This window comes from Drosophila subobscura, chromosome O (assembly GCF_008121235.1).
Source record: "Drosophila subobscura isolate 14011-0131.10 chromosome O, UCBerk_Dsub_1.0, whole genome shotgun sequence".
NCBI classification, from domain to species: domain Eukaryota; kingdom Metazoa; phylum Arthropoda; class Insecta; order Diptera; family Drosophilidae; genus Drosophila; species Drosophila subobscura.
Window position 1 is genome coordinate 8,988,118 of NC_048533.1, and position 18,329 is coordinate 9,006,446.

Sequence of the window (18,329 nt, forward strand, 5' to 3'; positions counted from 1 at the left end):
AAGTTTTACGAGTGTAGTTTCAGGGGTTACATTCACCAGACAAATGTTTGCTATTACGAGCTCCATGAACTCTATTTGGACAGGGCTAATGGCGGGAGTCCCTTATCCATAACGCACTGCTCGCTGTCTTAGCCAAATTGTTTAATGTTTTAAGCCTCGATCTTCTGAGTAAAATACAACGTTCGACCATTAACCATTGACGCTGTCTGGTGGCAAAAGTGTCTCTCTCTCTGTATGTCAATTCGCGCCGCATATAAGCAGAAAGAGTAAGAGAACGCTCGCATTTGCAGTCGCAGATCGCATATCAAGATACAGTCTAAAGCTGCTCTTCATACCCCTTTTACCGTAGTTAAATGTGTTTACACTCAAATTGCATTTGCTGGCCAAAGCCCAAAGGGAGGGAGTGCAAGTGCAATTGTGTAAACTAGAATAATTAATAACCAGTGAGCAGCACAGGTTTCTGCTCGCAGCCGAGAGTATGAATCGTTGATGTGTAATTCCAATTGTTACCTTTGTTTTCAGTCTCTGAGGTTGTCTGCACTTTAGAGAGGCGTTGAAACTCATTCCATTTCTCTCTCTCTCTTTCGCTCTTCCCTCCGTCGCTCTTGATTCACTCAAAGTTTCACTCGAATTTCCAGTGCAACGAAATGGGAAATGGAACCACGCCATGTTGTTGCCAGTTGCCACTGACTCTCGCTCTCTCTTTCTCGCGCATAGGCACACAACGAACGACGCGATGGGCGTGGCCTAAAATGTACTCCCCAATTATTCCCCTTTTTATTCCCATGTAACCAAAAAAAAGTTTGTAACCGAAAAAACAGAAAAAAATGAAAAGTCAAGCCAACAATTTGTTGGTTTTTGTAACAATTGTTGTTGTTGTTTAATTACCCGACAATTAAGCGTCCGCCGCCGCCAGAGTTCTTCATAATTCAGTCACAATTAGTAAATAATTAAAGTTGACAATTGTCGCACACAATTGTTAATCTTCATTCAGGGCCCCATTCAGTGCGCTCTTTGGTACGGGTACGACCTAAGTACACGTCACAACATTAAATAATATTTCATTTCAATTTACAAGAAAACTTTGAATCGAAAGCGAAATTGGTGGAAAAGTCTTGGTGGAAAGCACGCATAGAGCTAGGAGAATAAACAGCTAAAAGAAAATTGATATTATGCGTGTGGTTGGGTCTACAGACACTTAAAGAGAGAGTTCTGTTGAGGCTCGTGGGAAAATATTATATTGATTTGTCAGAGATCTATTTTTGTACAAAGAATATTTAAGGAAGTATGTACAAGGACAGCTGCGCAGGAAAGATAAGTAACTGAAGGGCTTCCCCGAAAATACAGAAATGAGAAATTTCGAAAAGAGCCATCAAGCTCAAGCCTTTTTCCGATTCCTTCAAACGTGAACTGTCGCTTCGGATGGAAGTTTTATACTTGTACATTAATAATTAAATAAATGTAAAAGCGATTCAACGAAAAATGAGCAACTGGCTTTAAAAAATCATCCTGTATAAAATCAGTATTCAAAGCAGTGAGTCAGGACAAAACAAAGTGTAATGTTCTACTCAGTTAAGACTCAAAGCCAAGGCTTTAACAACCAAAAATGCTCTTAAGATTCCAAAGTACAACTCTCCCCATTCTTGTCCCTCTCCGTTTGTGCCAAATTTCCCTTGGCACATTTCTTATCTTTACCTTTAACCAACCTTTTTATGATGCAATCCCTAATCCATTCTGACTTTGAGCGAATTTTTATGACGTTTCTTCTCTTGGCCACTCGTTTGGGCTGCACTAATTTGCATTTTGCATTATATGTAGTTAGCCGAACACAAAAAAGCATAAAGAAAATAATGTACAGAAACAAAAGGAATTGCTTATACGACATTCGCGTGTTTTCCACCTCAATTTCTGTTTGTAGTTTTGGAAGCCCAAAAAGGAAGCCGCCGTCGCCATGGCAGATGACGATGCCCGCAGCCGGAGCCCAAAACTCACTGGCAGCCCAGGTCGGTCTCTGAGTAGCTATGATGGATTACTGCAATAATTAATTGCAATTAGCCGACGCCCGAGACTTGGCAAATCTTTGGCAACATCAACCGCAGGGAAACATACTTTTAATTGGCTGATGTTGATGCTCTAGATCTGGGCGTAGATTCAGGGAGGGATGTGTGGCCCAAAAGGATGAAGGCTTTTCGAAATCGATTTTACCTTCAGAGAAAATTATTTTGTATACATTTTTGCTAAAACTTGGCATGTTGGGAGTTTATTTAAACAAAATTGACATGGCATTAAATAATTTTGGAACTCTAAAACGAAATAAGGAAAGGAAATTTCATGCTTTTTACTCTGAAAAAACTATGAAAAAAAGATGCTAGGGAACACCTAAAATGTATCCTTAGATACTTCCGTTGCTCATTCTAATGTAGAGTTGAGAAAGTGCAAAAATAAAACAATTAAAACGGAGCACTAGTTATATTGAATACACAGCCCAATAATTTGCTTTCATTTCTTCATTGAATCTCCTACATTAAATTCCCAGACTTTTACAGTCCCAGGGTACTCGGCAATTCGTCTCAGTCCCACAGATGGCAGCCGTGCATTCAAAATTGGCTTACATTATCCGGTTTTCTGGTTTAGTTACATCGCGGCTTAGTCAAAAAATATAAAGGCGGCTAATGAAATCTGTCTGCCGCACCAGACAGGCCAACGGCAGGTGGTGGGGCGGAGAGCGAGATGGGAGGCAGTAACACTAATGAAAACTGGGCATGAACATGGTGCCACCAACTCATTTAAATTAGTTATGTAAATAGCATAATTATTAATTAAACGGCAGCCAAAAGCGCGACGTTGCACCGTCTTGTACATTAATGTTTATTAATTAGTCTCTGATTAGGTTTACGTTTGAGATAGGCGCCGCCAGATAGGGATTTAGCAAAGGGAGAGACCCTATTTGATTGACAGGAGGCAGCTGGACTCCTTTGCCTCCCGGAAACCGCAAAATATGTGGTAGAACAGCAGATCCAATCCCCCCCAGAGGGACCTCAATTTTCGTCTAAATAATTACCCAACAAAATTTCACTCTAAACCAATCATAATTTTTGAAATTCCCTGTTTCCTTTTCTGTGGTTCTGTGGTGCACATAATCCCCTACCTAATGCCAGGCAATCAACTTGGTGCCTCTCTGCGTCGCGCCTGTAATTTTCTTGTTGAGAGATTTTCTATGTGAAGGTTGCGGCTCTATCAAAGTCAACAGCAAAGGCAAGCCATACCCGTATGTACAATGGCAGCAAATAATTTGCAGTTATATGTTTATATATCTCTGACATTGAGGCACTGTGATTCCCGTGCTCCCCCTCGCAACGAATGAGAGGTGATATCGGGGTATTACTTGCACTTAACTTTTGACAAACGCTGACAGTGAAATTGACAGCCGAACAGGACTGGCAGGACAGGAGCTGCCGCACTGCTATCACAAGGAACTTTCGAGTGGGAAGTCTTTGGGGTTTGGGTAGCGCTATTTTGCACACTAAAAGGTGCTAATTGAACTGAAATCGATTGATTATTCATTCAGTATACGAGTACGAGTGTGATGCCTATACATACATCCATCCATACGCGCACGTATCTATCTGTGTTGAGGGGGCACGCCTTCGCTGACCGACTCTGTGCCATTAAATCGCGACTGTCACTTTAGACCAACTTGATGACACGCACATGGAACCAGAGTCGAGCCAGTGCCGCCTCAGCCGAGCTCTTGGAGCTACGCGGGGCTCGTACATGCAGAGAGACATATCGATAACTGACTGCCTGCCAGAGGTAAGGTGAAGTAAGGCAAAAGGTAAGCTAAAGGCAGCCCGCAGAGGCAGAGGCGCATAAATTGTCTGCTGCTGTCGCCGTCGTCGTCGCCGTCGTCGCAGTTGCCGTTGCCGCCATCAAGTGACGTCAGGTCAGTCAGCCAGCAGTTGTGGCAGTAGGTGCAAGGATTGCGTGCAAAAATGCACTTCTGTCTCCCATCTCCCTCTCTCTTTTTCTCACTGCATGTTTGCTCTGTCACTCCTCCATACGTACCCCATACCCTATAGCTGTCCCTGCGGTTCCGAAAGTTTTCGTCGCATCAAAATGCAAATAAAGCATTTCAAATGCCAACAGATAGGCAGAGTGCCTACAGGGTTCCAATGGAGTACCCACAGGGATGCCAGGAGGGAGCGCAGAGTGTCCTCACGGAGAAATTCGAGGAAGGAAAGAGAGTGGCCTCAGCGATGCCATGGCGGAAAGCGGTGTACCCACAGACAGATCTTTATAACGGTCCCTGGATCCCATGAAATCACTTGGAACATCTCTCACACACAAATTGTTTCTGCAAAAACATCAATTTGGTATCAATTTTTGTTGTTCTTTTGGCTGGAAACAGTTCTTGCTTTTACTTTTTACAGCAAGCGAACGCTCAGTCCCGACTGATCCTTCAGGGTTATTTCTGGGCAAATTATAGCGAACTGGGCCTGGGGTCCCTCCAGTCGTGGATCAAACCAGAAGAACAGCCACACCAACAACAAAAAACAAAACTAAAGTTTACCATTAAATTCTCATTTAGGCTGTCAATCATTTGCGCTAATTTTTCTTGGCGGCTTCAATCCAAGCGAAGATCGTTCCTCTCCAGCATCAGGGTAAAGATCTCTCTTCCCCACCATCCTGTCGATTGCTTCCAATGAAGATTAATTTCGTTTTGAAAGGCATATAGGCCCCGGACTTAAGTGGAATTTCAGCGACGGGTCAGCTTGCTTTTGTTTTGTTTCCCTGTTTTGTGTGAAAACTAAACCAACGATTCCGATGCCCGATAGCAGTGCCCTTCACACTGCCCCACTCGATGTTGTTCCGGCGATCTCCTCAATTTGCCTGCAAAACATTTTACACTTGTTTTCCTTAGATCTCCCCCAAAAACACGGTCTTGAGGTCAGCTGGCGGACAGCGCACAGCGGACATCGGACAACGGACAAGAATGTCGATCGTAATCTGAGCTGGCGTTCCCGTGATGAGCATGCAAATTCCCCCTAAGGCGATCGTCGTATTTCTGTTCCGAGGTAATTTGTTAACAAGCATTGGCAGTGGAAGAGGTCAGCAGGATGGATGTTAGGGCTAGAAGCCAGGTCTTAAGTTTTAGAAGGAGATAATCTAGTGGTTGGCAAATTAATGTTTAAGGTTTACAATTTTTTTAATGTTTATGCAAAAAGATGAGAAAGTTCCTTTTAGTTTGAATGGAAATCAATTAAAAATAAGACAATCAGCGTGAGTTCAAATGAGTTCCATTCATCTCCAACTCTCATCTAAAATTGTCCTGTACCCTTCAATATTTCCTACAAAAACAGATGAATAAATGTCTTTCCAATCATCGATTGGCAGTATTTCGATCTGGAAGACCACCATTTTCCTTGCTCTCTCTATCAAAGACCAAAATCAAGCCCCACGTAATTGCTCCCTAAACAAAAAGAAGGGAATCTGTGGGGACCAATCAACAATGGAAAGAGCCGCAACTACAGCAACAAAAGCAACAGCAACAGAGGAAGTGGCAGGGGCAGAGTATCAGCATCAGCAGCCGTCGAAGCATCAATCAAATCAATTATTATCGACAATGGAGAGTTCGTGGAAATTATATGAAGCTACGGCTGTGGCTGAGACTTAAAGCTGTATTTGGTAGGAGATGAATCTGGAAATGGGAATCGGAGTGGAGTCGGAGTTGGGAGAGTTTTGACGGTGCCGCGTTTCAACCGTTGGCCGCCATTAATAAGCAGCTTTGGCGGCGCATTTGTTATTTGATTGGTAAATTGAGATGCCAGCAACGATAATGTCTCGGCCGTCTCAGACGAATGTAAATGGCTCCAGTAGGTAGCCAAGATGGCGACCAAAAACTACCGACTGACTCCAGCACGAACAAAGGAACGGAACGGAACAGATCGAAGCAGACGGCTAACAATGCCAAATTACAGGGGAAACATCTGCCAGGCAACGAGTACGAGAGGCCCCCCCAGGCAGAAGATGCTATCAAAAGGGCAGGGCTGCAAAGCAAAAATTATGATTCTACACAAGTTTCCCCAGAGAAATAGACAGTTGTTGTGTTTGAGTAACTGATGGTAAAAGCTGCTTACCATGGGTTTTGATTTTGAGAGTTGTGCAACACTGGTGCGAAGATAACCTCACTTTTTTCAATGACATGTGCTTGTTGCAAGAAACTTCTGCAAGTTTTAAACGAACGCGTGAACGAAGATAGAAGAATTCAGGAGAGTTTCATTCAATATTTGAGGGATATGCACCCGATGAAAATCAGAGAATATTTTAGTTTACCCAAGAACCAGGAAGTCATCGGTCATCAATCGATTGCTTATCTTCGGTTTCCCTGCAATAAGCTTTGATTTCCACGGCCACCTGCAACCCTGGTGCAAAATTTAACCTACCACCTCGCGATGACATGTACACACATTAAACATAAAGTAAAGGAGGAGGTGTGGGGCCTTGGCGGAACTATAGAAATGTCGCGGCAAATCCAAACAAACAATTCATCAAAAGCGGCGACAATTAAGCAATGAAATGAAATGAAATTCAAATGAAAAATAAGTTTCATAAGCGCCAGTTCCATGGTTGGGGACGACCATATACCACTGCCTCACACCCTCTCTGACGAGTGAAGGAGGAGAAGAAACGGAGAAGGAGAGCTGTGGCTGGGGATGGGGAGGTGAGCGATTATGGAAGAAAGATGCCGCCGTCGCCTGATGAGTTCTGCTGCTGCTGCTGCAACTGCGGAAAGATAAATTGCCTCGCTGATATGTAGGCAAATGCACACTCAGTGAGGAGTGAAGAGATATCTCTGCCCGATCTGTCAGATCTGCTCTCTCTCTCACACACACACACACACTAGGCGGCGACATAAATCATTGTGATTGACAGCCGCTGACCATGATAGTGGACGAGGAGGTGGTGTGCTGGTGTGCTTGTGTGCTTGTGTGCTGGTGGAAAGTGCCCGCAACTAAACTCATTTAAATTCCATTTCAATTGGCCGAAAAAAAGGCAATAATAAATAAAGCGAAAACATTTCACGCGCTAATTACAGGGTGCCATCGGAGAGAGAGAGAGAGACTGGAGCACTCTGGACACAGATCAATCATATGGGTAGACCATGGATCACGTCTGCCCAACTGCCCGATGGCTCTGAAATTGAAACAAATGCGCAGCTGTGTACAGAAATTATTTCATCAACTGAAAGTTTCGAGGAAAGTAAGTGAGAAAGGGCTTGATGAACTAGAGGATGACCTAACTACAGGATGGGGTGAGATAAGAAGAGTGTTAATCGAGGTTAAAGAGGCGTATAAAGCTTCACCTGGTAACTCGATTAGGACACCTTCGAAGGAAACTTTAACTTAAGAATCCCAACCTCATCCGTTACCGCATGACCAATATCCCCTGCAATAACAAAATGCTGGGTATAATTATAAAGATCAGGAGCAGCCCAAAAGTAGCGGGAGGCAATCCCAGAGGGTAGCCAAACACACACACACACCACACACACATCATACACGCGCACAAGTCGAGTGAGTAAATTGTGAATAATTTCGTGTTGTCTCATCAATATAAATAAAATATTTATTAACAATTTGTTAAGAGCTATAAATCGCACTCAGCAGCAGCTTTCGACTGATCCAAAAATAAAAAAAGGATGTAAAACCAAAAGCCAAAAACAAAGAAAGCTAAAAAAAAGGATTGAAACTGTGGAACAACAGCGCTCCCCCAGAGTTCGAGTCGAAGCTGAAAAGTTTTCGAAAAGTCTCTCACCAGGATCGCGGGCACGGTGGACCTGTGTGTGGAGGGACCGCCTGTGGTGCGGGCGGCGACGGCGGCAGGCATGGGGCATATTAATTGTACGCTTGTTCAGCAAGCTGCGACTGCGTCCGGGTCGGGCCCCAGTGTCCAGTACAGTCCAGTCCAGTTCAGTCCAGGGATCTCTCTCTATCTCTATCTCCCTTGCCCTCTCGCTGAGGTTTGGGGCTGTTGGGTGTCTGGCCAAATTGCTGCTATTTATGTTGGTAACTACCGTATAAACTTTGCAACAACAACGTGCGGCTCGAGCCCAGGCCAGGCAGGCTCTGGAGGCACACATGGGACAACGCTGGAACACGGCAAACGCTGAAATCAATATGTTCACTAATAAATTGTCCCAGAATATTCATTAAATTAAAAAAGTTGCAGCAAATGTTGTGCAAGCCTTTGGCTGACAGGAGCGGAATCGAGGGTTGGCAACGGAGAAAATACGAAAGGCGAAGGAACAGGTGGGAAAAGAGCTGTTAAGGGTTTCTTAGAGAACATACATTTAAGTGAAGTAAAGAAAAAAGGAAGACAGTATGGAACAATGTATAAATGTAACCATCAGATAAATATTTACTTAAGAAATATAAGATCCCAGGAAATATGACAAGTAAACGTTGATAGATTGTCATCTTAGAGTCTAATATATTCCAGATTTTTACCAATTCATTTTCAACACATTGATATAATCTTAATTATATAATTAATCTAGGCTAAGTAATAAATACTGCACTTGTTTCTCCCTTCAAAACTGCCTGAAACTTCACCTCGACTCCGCTCCTGTTCGCTTAGAGCGCGAAAATTTATTTTTAATTACGCAGCCCCAAACATGGCACAAACAGCGACCGCAACATTCTGATGCCAATACCGATGCCGATTCCCGATTCGAGACTCAAACCAAAGCCTGGAGCAGCTTCAGGCGCAGACGCGGCTGGAGATGAGACTGGGATTGAGGCTGGCGCTTGGAATGCTGCTGCCGCTGCCGCTGCTGCTGTCTCTGACTCCGATGCTGACTCTATAGCCAGAGAGCAATGCAAAATTATGACATGAACATGAACGAAGTCCACATAATGATGTTATACAATACGCCATCTTAGCGTAAACAAGGCGAAAAGCCGCGCCAGAGTCAGAGATGGAGGTGGACTCCACTGGTGACTGGCGCTTGTTGAGGTCTGCCTGTTGCTGCCGGTGTCTCCTGGCCCCCGAAATCCAGATCTCATTCCAATCTCTACACTGAGGACACAGGACATGTGTTGAATATTTGTTGTTGGCATTGCCCTTACCGCACGCACGGGGGAGTATCTGTATTTGGATTGTATTTGATTGCGCAAAGAATGTAAACGTAAGGTACATATGTATTGGCTGATTAAAATAAGTTATTCAGTCACCAAGATACACAGTTCCATCTGCTTAGGGTTTGAAGAGCTCTTGATAGTGGTTACCATAAAAAAAATGCCAAAATTCTCTTTGTATACTTAGCACATCCTTAGCCCAGATATCTCCCTTTTGTATGCATATTTTGAACAGTATCTTGTAGAGTATCCATTTTTCGGTATATTCTCCATACATCTCATTTCTGTTGTTCCTGTCCAGAAGCTGTTGGCACGGCCAATGCAAAACATCGAAAAGCTTTGACATGGGGCGACAAGTCGCAGTCCGTGCACCCAACGGATTCACATTTTTCGATGCTGTGAAAATTTGTATGCCATACAAAACCCGAAAACAGATTTATGTATTTTGTGCACAAGTATTTGTCGATGATTTTGTGATTTATGAACCATAAGCCATAAGTTCAATGGCTCAAAAAGTCGCATTGAGTTAATGGCGTAATTCATCTTTCTATTGGAGGTTACATCTAGCTGTGAGGGAGCTCTCTTTGCGTTGGAATGTAACCCAGTTTCAGTGAAGGTTTCCGCTTTAATGACACAGAAATTGAAAGTCCCAAGTGGTAGGAGCCCTGTGGTGTGCCTGTGTGTGTATTGGTGTGTGTATGTGCGTAGGTGGGTGGTGGGTCGTAACGATTACATGCATCCGCATACGTTTTCCGTAATGCTTACATAATGCGAGGTTCTTGACTGCCATTACGCTAAATATAGCAATTACAAGCCAATTGCAATTCACAAATGCCATTGAAAATGCATTCAACAAAAGCAGAGGGAGGTGCAGGGCCAAGGTGGGGGGAGGCCTTTGGGTATGTAGGGGCACACACGCACATTTCTGGCACACACATACACACATGTGTGTGCGCGTGCAATTGGCAACAAACGATTACCAACATTAGTGGTATTCCTGCTAGAAATTTGGATTTTCTTTTTATTTTTAAAACTTTTAATAGACATTTTGTTAAGGTAGAACTCTCCCCAGTAGAATTTTGTAGAGAAAATATCTTTTCCGAAATGTAAAACAAATCCAATTCTCTAGCAGGAGTACCCTTAATACTCTGTCAGACGCACTGAACTAGCGTTAAAAGTCTCTGTCAAGGCACGGGGGCGACTGACTTCTGTCCTCATTTCGCATTCCGCCACAATGACAATGGCAACCTTCACATAGAAAATCGTTCATTGAGAAAATTACGGAGATGCAATGTGAAAATAAAAGGGGTAACTCCTCGATCTCTGCCTACATAAAGTGTGTGAGTTGGGGCAAGGAACTTGAGACATTTAAAAAGCGATCAAAAGTAAATACAAGAGACACAAACAAAATGTGAGAAGTTTACAGATGTGGCAAAGAGTTGTGATCAAATTAAATTAAATCGTATGTGTAAATAGACGGATAGCCAGCAAACAACCAGCAATGCGTTCAACTGCTGTCCATTGGACAGTAATATCCAATACTAGTCATCAAATTTACCACATTCTGTGGCATTTTATAGTACAGCCAAACGGCTGCAATAAGATTACTGGATTTAATTTAAAACGTAAGCCTTAATTCCAGTCAATTGTCGCTCTTTAAAGGAAACAAATATTGAACGAAATTGTATGTGTTTATAGCTGCATAAATGTATATAACTACAATAGATTCCACATAATTTGTTGTGTCAAAAATCGTTTTAAAGTCACAACCATTTTGCGTACGATCTGCTAAAACCATTTATTACCATGATATCTGTGTAAAATCATACTGGCACAGCGAACACAAAACCTCAAGCAGCCGGCAGTCAAAGTCTCACTCAAAATGCCACTCAAAATCACGGAAAGAGTCTCGCGCAGTGGAAATGAGCCACTGGAATATGGGTGGAGACCATCCACTGTCCATCCACACCAGTGCGCTCCCTCTCTCTCTCTCTCGCTCACTCTGAGTGCTTCTGTCTCGCTCTGGCAACAACAATAAAGGCAATGGGAAAAAATCAACCACGAAAATTTATGAAACACAAAAGTGGAGGGAACCATAAAAAAAAAGAAAGAATAAACTTAAATGGCGACGGACGACGACGACGACTTGGCGGCAGTGATTTCAGGAGAGGAAGGTGGGGCTGCGGATGAAGAGGTTGGTTGTGCCCCTTCCCATGGAGGAAGAACAAGAGTGGCAATGGCTGCGGGCACACACAGGATAATAAATAATTGCAGGAGACTGTAGCAGCCCCGCCGCTCGGCTCATTGGCAACATAATTTCTGCGGCCCAGAGAACCTGTCAATGTATCGAAAAGATGCACATGTTAAGCCCCTCGAGGGTCCTATGGATTGCACTTGGCCATCCCATACCATGCCCGATGCCCGATCCGGTCAGTCATGTGTTGCAAAGTTAATCCCGGATAAGCAACGGATGATGAGGCAACGCCCTTCGACTTTGACACTGACAAGGAGAATAGGGCGAGGATATACACAGGGACGTCTTGTAAGAACAGCTGGCCAAATCCCTCATCCTTTTCGAGTTGAGTGGAGTGGAAAATGCGGTTGCAAGGTCAAAGCGAAAGTGCGCCACCCCGACTGGGCAGCGGCAGCGGCAGTGGCAGTGGCAGTGCAGTGTTAGGCCTAGGGAAACGTCTATACGAGCAGAGCATTGGCATACCCGTACCATTCCAGTTGCGTGCTTCGTGTAATTATACTCCCTGTCTCCGAGCACTCCGTTGCACGATCCATCGATTGCAGCCGATCGATTGATCTGCACAGTCAGATCGTGACATTTGATGGACATTTGCCGCCGCTGCCGTTTTTCTAGACTCCATTCCGCTGTGGGGACCACTAATCAAATAGCCTGGGAGACCGAGAGAGAGGAACTAATAGTAGAGTAGAGTATCCATCCATCCAGCCAGCCTTCAATCAACTCATTAGAATCTCAATTCCACAAACTGACAACACTACAAATTGCCATTGACGTTGCAATTGTGAAATCAGAAGCGTTTCAATGTTTAAATGAGACAATTTGTATGCCATTTAAATGCTCACAATGCAATGGTTAATCGGACAAAAAATAACCATACTCGAACAAAATGCAAAATAATAACCAGTTTTCCTCCATCTCCACACACATTTGACATGTAGGCGGGATAGGGATAGGCCCCGGCGAGATTCGAACTCACGATCTCCTGTTTACTAGACAGGCGCTTTAACCAACTAAGCCACGGCGCCCACATATCTCCACAAAGAAAAAGCTTCTTCAAGAGGTCTCCCCGCCTCTAAAGAGCAGTGACGTTTCCAATCATTTTCAGTTCAAAAACCTAATTTAGCTAATGGAAAATCATAATCAATGATCGAAAGATAATGATAAGAAAGAGGGCGGCGGCAGCGGTTGGCTGATAACTCAATTAAAATCCATGCAATGCAGTGCAATCAATTTATTAAACTAGTTTAATGCGAGCATTTTAATATGATAATGATAATGGTAGGAACAATCAGTTATTTTTAGAATATAAACATATAATTGGTTCTGATTTAAATATTGATGAGATAGAAGTTCCTGCGGTTGGGACATTTATCTATGGATTGGCTTAACAAAATGTACTCCAGTAAAGTCTAATGAAATTGCAAATGTTTATAGAAATGGAAGCATCTGATGACGATCAATCAATGTTCGGTTGTATTAGAAGCTGGCCTTCCCTTCAAATAAGTGTTGATATGCTCAGGAATTCTCTTTTGTCCAGCATCAATTTTCTGCGTTTCATGTGAGAGAAATTGAAGTAGGTACCAAAGTTCCTGCTTCGAATTTCTAAGCCAAAACTATGTGAATTATTTAACTTTGTTGAACCTTCTTCTCGATTAACATATTTGTTTCTATACGTGAGCTCTCAACATCCGTCATAGGGCGAGTTATAACTTTTGTTGGTTGTGTTGATTGCACATGAATTATTTATTACTTTTATTTCGTTTTATATTGTTAAGTTCTCTGCAAGGCTATTAAAATGTCATAAAATGCAAGAAAATCAAAAAATGCACGTGAACAAATACAACCTGCTAATGGTTATGGTTATATGGGGCAAGTACAGGTATAACTGGCTAAGAACACACATAACCAAAAGCTGCAGCTCTCCAAAACTCTTTGGCCAACAATTGTTACGAATTTCTGTTCATTTTTAGTACTAAATAATTTCTAATCCAGGCTCCACTGCCATTGGGCACATGCTCGTGTTGATTTGTCCAAGGGTAATAATTTGGATATTTGGCTAAGGCTGCAATTTCTTGACGTGTTTTGCATATTATCGGCTAATTTCGCCTCCGAGATAAGCTCATTTCTGCCTGCCCCAACCTCGTTGCCTTGCCATGAGTGTAATTTATGCCTTCGGCTTGGCTCACCTTGCCACACACCACACCACACCACACCACACACACCAATCCAAGCCAAAACCACTCTTCAGTGGCAACAATGAAATTGTTAGCTAGTTCTCTTTGTGCAACAGCAAATATTTATGCAAATTGAGCTGCGCTTTGTTGCCGCTTTGGCCATATTTTATTGCATTTTCAAATATAATTGCGACTCGAGTTGGGCATGGGCAGCGCCTGTTCTGTTCGCTTTTCTGTTCTGGTATTCCATTTTGAGCAGCTTTGCGCAGGCGATTTAATCTCTTTTAATTGCTGCGACTAAGTACGGCTCTGGAAGAGATGTTGGTAGTGCCGGAGTGAGGGGTTGATTACAGTCAGCTGCCTGGCAAATGAAATTGCATCAATGTCAAGTATGTAGAGCGGCTCTCAGGGCTCACACACAAAAAACAGGAGCCAGCGAAATTGCACCAATTGATGGCCCGGTGCACACCTTGCTTCTGCTGCTCAAGCTCCCTCCCCAAAGATTTTCCGCATTAATATTGCAATTTTATGAAAACAAGAACAACATCAGCGATCATCAGTGGAAGAAGAGTCGCAACGTCTCAGTGTCGCCCCAAAGTGCAGCTGCTGCATTTAGCGCATGCCACGCGCTAGCGACAAGTCATTATAAATATCCTGGGGAGCAGGACACTGCCAAGGGATATTCCTTTCAGGACAGCAACATAAATAAGGTGACTTGCTTATACGCTTTCCATTTGGCAATCGCCATGGGTATCAATGTTGAAGTTAGTCATCGTAGATCCAATCTCTAATTATGAATATCGATGCTTAAGGTGAGCTCTCACATGGTTTCGATTTCCAGTAGTAATTGATGCCCAAAGACAGCTCAATGCTAGATATCGATGTTAAATGTAGCTCCAAAATCCCATCAGCCACTTCTTACACTCTCAAAGGATTAAGGAAAACTTCCTTTTGCCCAAACCTATTTTAGTCGCAGTGTAGCTTGTAGTTGTCATCCCCAACTCTACCTTTCAACTCGGTTAAGTGGCCTAGATCATATTGAATAGAGCGCTCTGTTTTCGCTGCTTGGCCCAAAATTAATGACGTTATTTTCGCATTAGGAAGCAGCCATGACACGAGCAGTCATGAGCATTTTGCGTAATTGCCGCAATTATTATATTAAAACAGGCTGTATTGTTTTTGTGTTTTTTTTGCAGCCCCCCAAACTAATAATTTATATGAAAAGGTACTCATATCGAGATGTGTACGATCTTGACAACCCTCGAGTGTCTCGATGGCAGCGATGGCAGAGGGAGCGATTAAGAACGTCGAGATACGCGTCAGTTGCAGCGCCTCAAGGTACTTGACTTCAACGTTGGCTTGCAATTTCCAAAGCGATTATGCTAATTGACCTAGTGAGGAGTCCACTCTCTCTCTCTCTGTGTGCTGGGGGGATATTCATACCCGTAATATCCAGCGACAGTCTACAATTTTATGCAATTAATACTGGAAATTTGGTGTACTTTTTTGCAAGCGAAAATGGATAGCCCTGCATACACTTTGGACCCTAGCTAAATTAGCATGGCAACAAAATATAGAGTACAATAAATATTTAAATTTTATTAGGCTCTCTCTCTCTCTCTCTCGCTCTCTTTTCCCCCACCTATAGCCATCCATCAAGAGCGAGAGCGAAAAAGAGAGCAAAAACTAAAAGAAATAAAACTTAAAAGCGTTAAATTTACGAGGTCTGGGCAAAGTGCTCGACATTTATGGCCCAAACATGGCCGGACCGGGTCCGGGACCGGGGCTGGTGCCTACGATTGGTCTTGGATGCCCCGAATAGAGATGGAGGTACTGAGTGCCAGAGTTGCTTAGCTCAGGGTAGCGATGAGGAGGAGCAGAGGCTTCCATTTCGCATGCGCGCGCATTTAAATTCCACTTCCGTTTTCCCGCAAATTATTGTTTATGTATGTGAGCGCCGTGCAGTGGCAGTGGCAAAGGTAAAGGCAAAGGCAGTGCGGTGCATTGAGTGGTTTGTGTGCTCCTCATAAATTCATAACTTTGTGGAAAATCATAAAAACAGAATTTATGGCTTAATTATATATGTACAGACGCACACACACAAACACAAACACAATGAAGTACACGTGTGGAGAGTGGAAGCCAAATGCACAATTGGCCTCGTCTCGGGCATTTCTTTCTCTTCATTTCACGCTGATGATTAAGTGTCCCACACAATCGCACTGGCTCCCACACACACATACACATATGAACATACACACGGGCTAAGACTAACGAGAGTCACTAAGAAAGATGTGTTCCATATTTCGACCATATGATACCTCCTAGTCCATTGCAGATTTAAGATCTGTCAATCAGAAGTCGAGCATCGATGTTAAGCGCTCTTTTGCAGTCGAGCATCAATGTGCCGCATCATGAGGGAACGATGGGTCATGGGTACACATTTTATACAATGAATGCTACAGCAGCTCTAGGACATAGTAAGTGGACAGTCTCGCATATCTATCAAAAAGCCAGCGTGACGGACTGCTGTAGTAAAAAGGTTTATACCCTCATCGCCAACGAGTGCCAGGTATAAAATAACCATTCGCCGCGAGACGCGAACTTTTCGCCTGCATTTATGCTTAAATGCCCAGCAATTGTTCTTAAAACGCTGCACGCGATGATGGAAAACTTCAACGATTTTCATTTTATTCTGGCCACCAGACTACTGCTCATAACTTGCAATTACGTGCTGCATTTTCTTTTGTTTCTTTTTATTGATTTATTTGTTGTTGTTGCTTCTGTGATGTGATGAAGAAACAACAAAAAATTGGGTTAAGCTGTTTTGCATTTGCATCAGGCACACACCACCAACACACACCACAAACACACACACAAACAGCTAGCTGATGATGATTCCCACGTTCCGCTGTAGATGGAATGAGGCCGGACGACAGCAGCACAGGAGCAGCAGCAGGATTTTGGACTTAGACTTGGAGCTGGACATGAAGGTACACGGCAGACAGTTTGTCTATAAAAATCGGAGCCAGGCCAAGAAAAAGCGAGAGAAGAATTTCTTGCATAAAGCCAATTAAATTAAGAAATCTGATTCAGTGCCAACGACAACAGCAACAAGAAAATCCAGCGACTGCAGCGGATGGAGGAGAAACGTGAATCCCCAAAAGAGTCTCTCTCTCCCACTCGCACACCTCTCTGTCTATCTCTTTTTATATATATTTATTGTCGCTCGCTCTCTCTCTGTCTCTCTCGTCTCCGGCAATTGGTATTTTACAACAAACAGAGCTTGCGTTCCAGCTTATTTAACATAAATCGAATGGCTACTGAAATACACCCGACTCAATGCGGGGCCTTATCTCTGGCTTGGACTTTAGTTCTTTTGCTGGGATGTGCCCTACACGCAGAGAAAAAGTATGGTAACAAAGGAAATTGTGAACATTTAATAGATTAATGTAAAGAATAAAATGAAATAATCTAGATTTTAGGATCGATTGGCCAACAGATAAAGGCGAACAGATCTACAGAAAGATGGAAAGTTAATTTATAAAACTTGTTGAAATTTTCACTTGCTAAACTTCTTCAGCAACCTTTTCGCACCGTGTCCTTTGGTGGATCTGAGCCAATTTCATTGAGTAAAGGCAAATGTAAAGACAGAGCAAACGACCTTTAGAAAAATTGCTGAGGCCCCAAGAAGTTGTTTGTGTCTTTTGCAGACAAATCACGACCCGCAGACGAAAACAGCCCAGGAGTTTGCTGCGCGCTTGGACGTCCGGCCAGAGGACAGTCGAACGGAGAGTACAACAGATTTCACACCTCCTCCAACATGGAGGAGGAAAAAGGCGAAAAAATGAGGAGACAGACTGACCCAACTAATAAGAGTCAGCTACAACGACAACATCAAGAGACAACAGCAACAGCAGCAACAGTACTAACAACAAAAACCACATGGCATAATAAATAAAAGCCAAGTAGCTGGTGCTGCCTAAGAGTCTGGGTCTGCATCTGGGTCTGGGTCTGGTAGTGTCTGGTCTTTGCTGGGACCTGGGCCTGGGCCTGGGCCTGGGCATGGGCCTGGAGTCCGGAGCCGGAGTCTGTTGGCTGTTGGCTGGCCCTGTGATTTTCACAAGTTGATATCGCAAACACAAAATGTTAATGAGCAATTTCGAGATGGTGCGAAATGATTTCATTATTTAAACTTTTTTGCTTAGTTTTCGCCTTTTATTTCGTTGTCTTTGTCTCTGGGATTGGATGTGCTGCTGCTCCGACTGCCCCGGCTGCTCCGAGTGCTGCTGCTGGGCTGTGGCCTGCCTCTCACTCTCTGGTTTTTCGGTTAAGACTTTTATTAAGGCTGCTTCATTGGGTAGTAATGAAAGCGAAATAATTTTAATTGGCGACTGCTGCCTGGCAGCACTTTTATTTTTTGGCACTTTTTCGAACCCAAATTAATTATTTCCTGTCAAATTAGTTTTGAGTTTTCGAATAAATTATTGTACGACTGGCTCAATCCTATGAATATGCAATATACATTCATACGTGCATTTGTATGGGTGTTCACCGATCTCTGCGAGTGCTTTGCTCTGCTTCTGCTGGGAAATGTCACCTGTCGTGTGATGTCGAGTCGGGTTACTTCAAAACATTGTTCCGCCGCATAAATTAGGCCCAGCAACGTTGATTAATTGGGTCGCATTTGATGATTAAAACATAAATTGCAATGGATGCAGAAAACTTGCCCCATGTACGCAACCAGCACCAGGACGAGGTCCAAGC

At 43.4% G+C, this 18,329-nt stretch overlaps 1 non-coding gene across 1 annotated transcript; it reads right to left on the bottom strand.

Annotated features, from left to right (window-relative positions):
• Positions 1–12,339: 12,339 nt before the first annotated feature.
• On the bottom strand, positions 12,340–12,413 carry Trnat-agu. The gene has a single exon. It is a non-coding gene; the product is annotated as a tRNA-Thr (tRNA).
• Between the last annotated feature and the right edge of the window lie 5,916 nt (positions 12,414–18,329).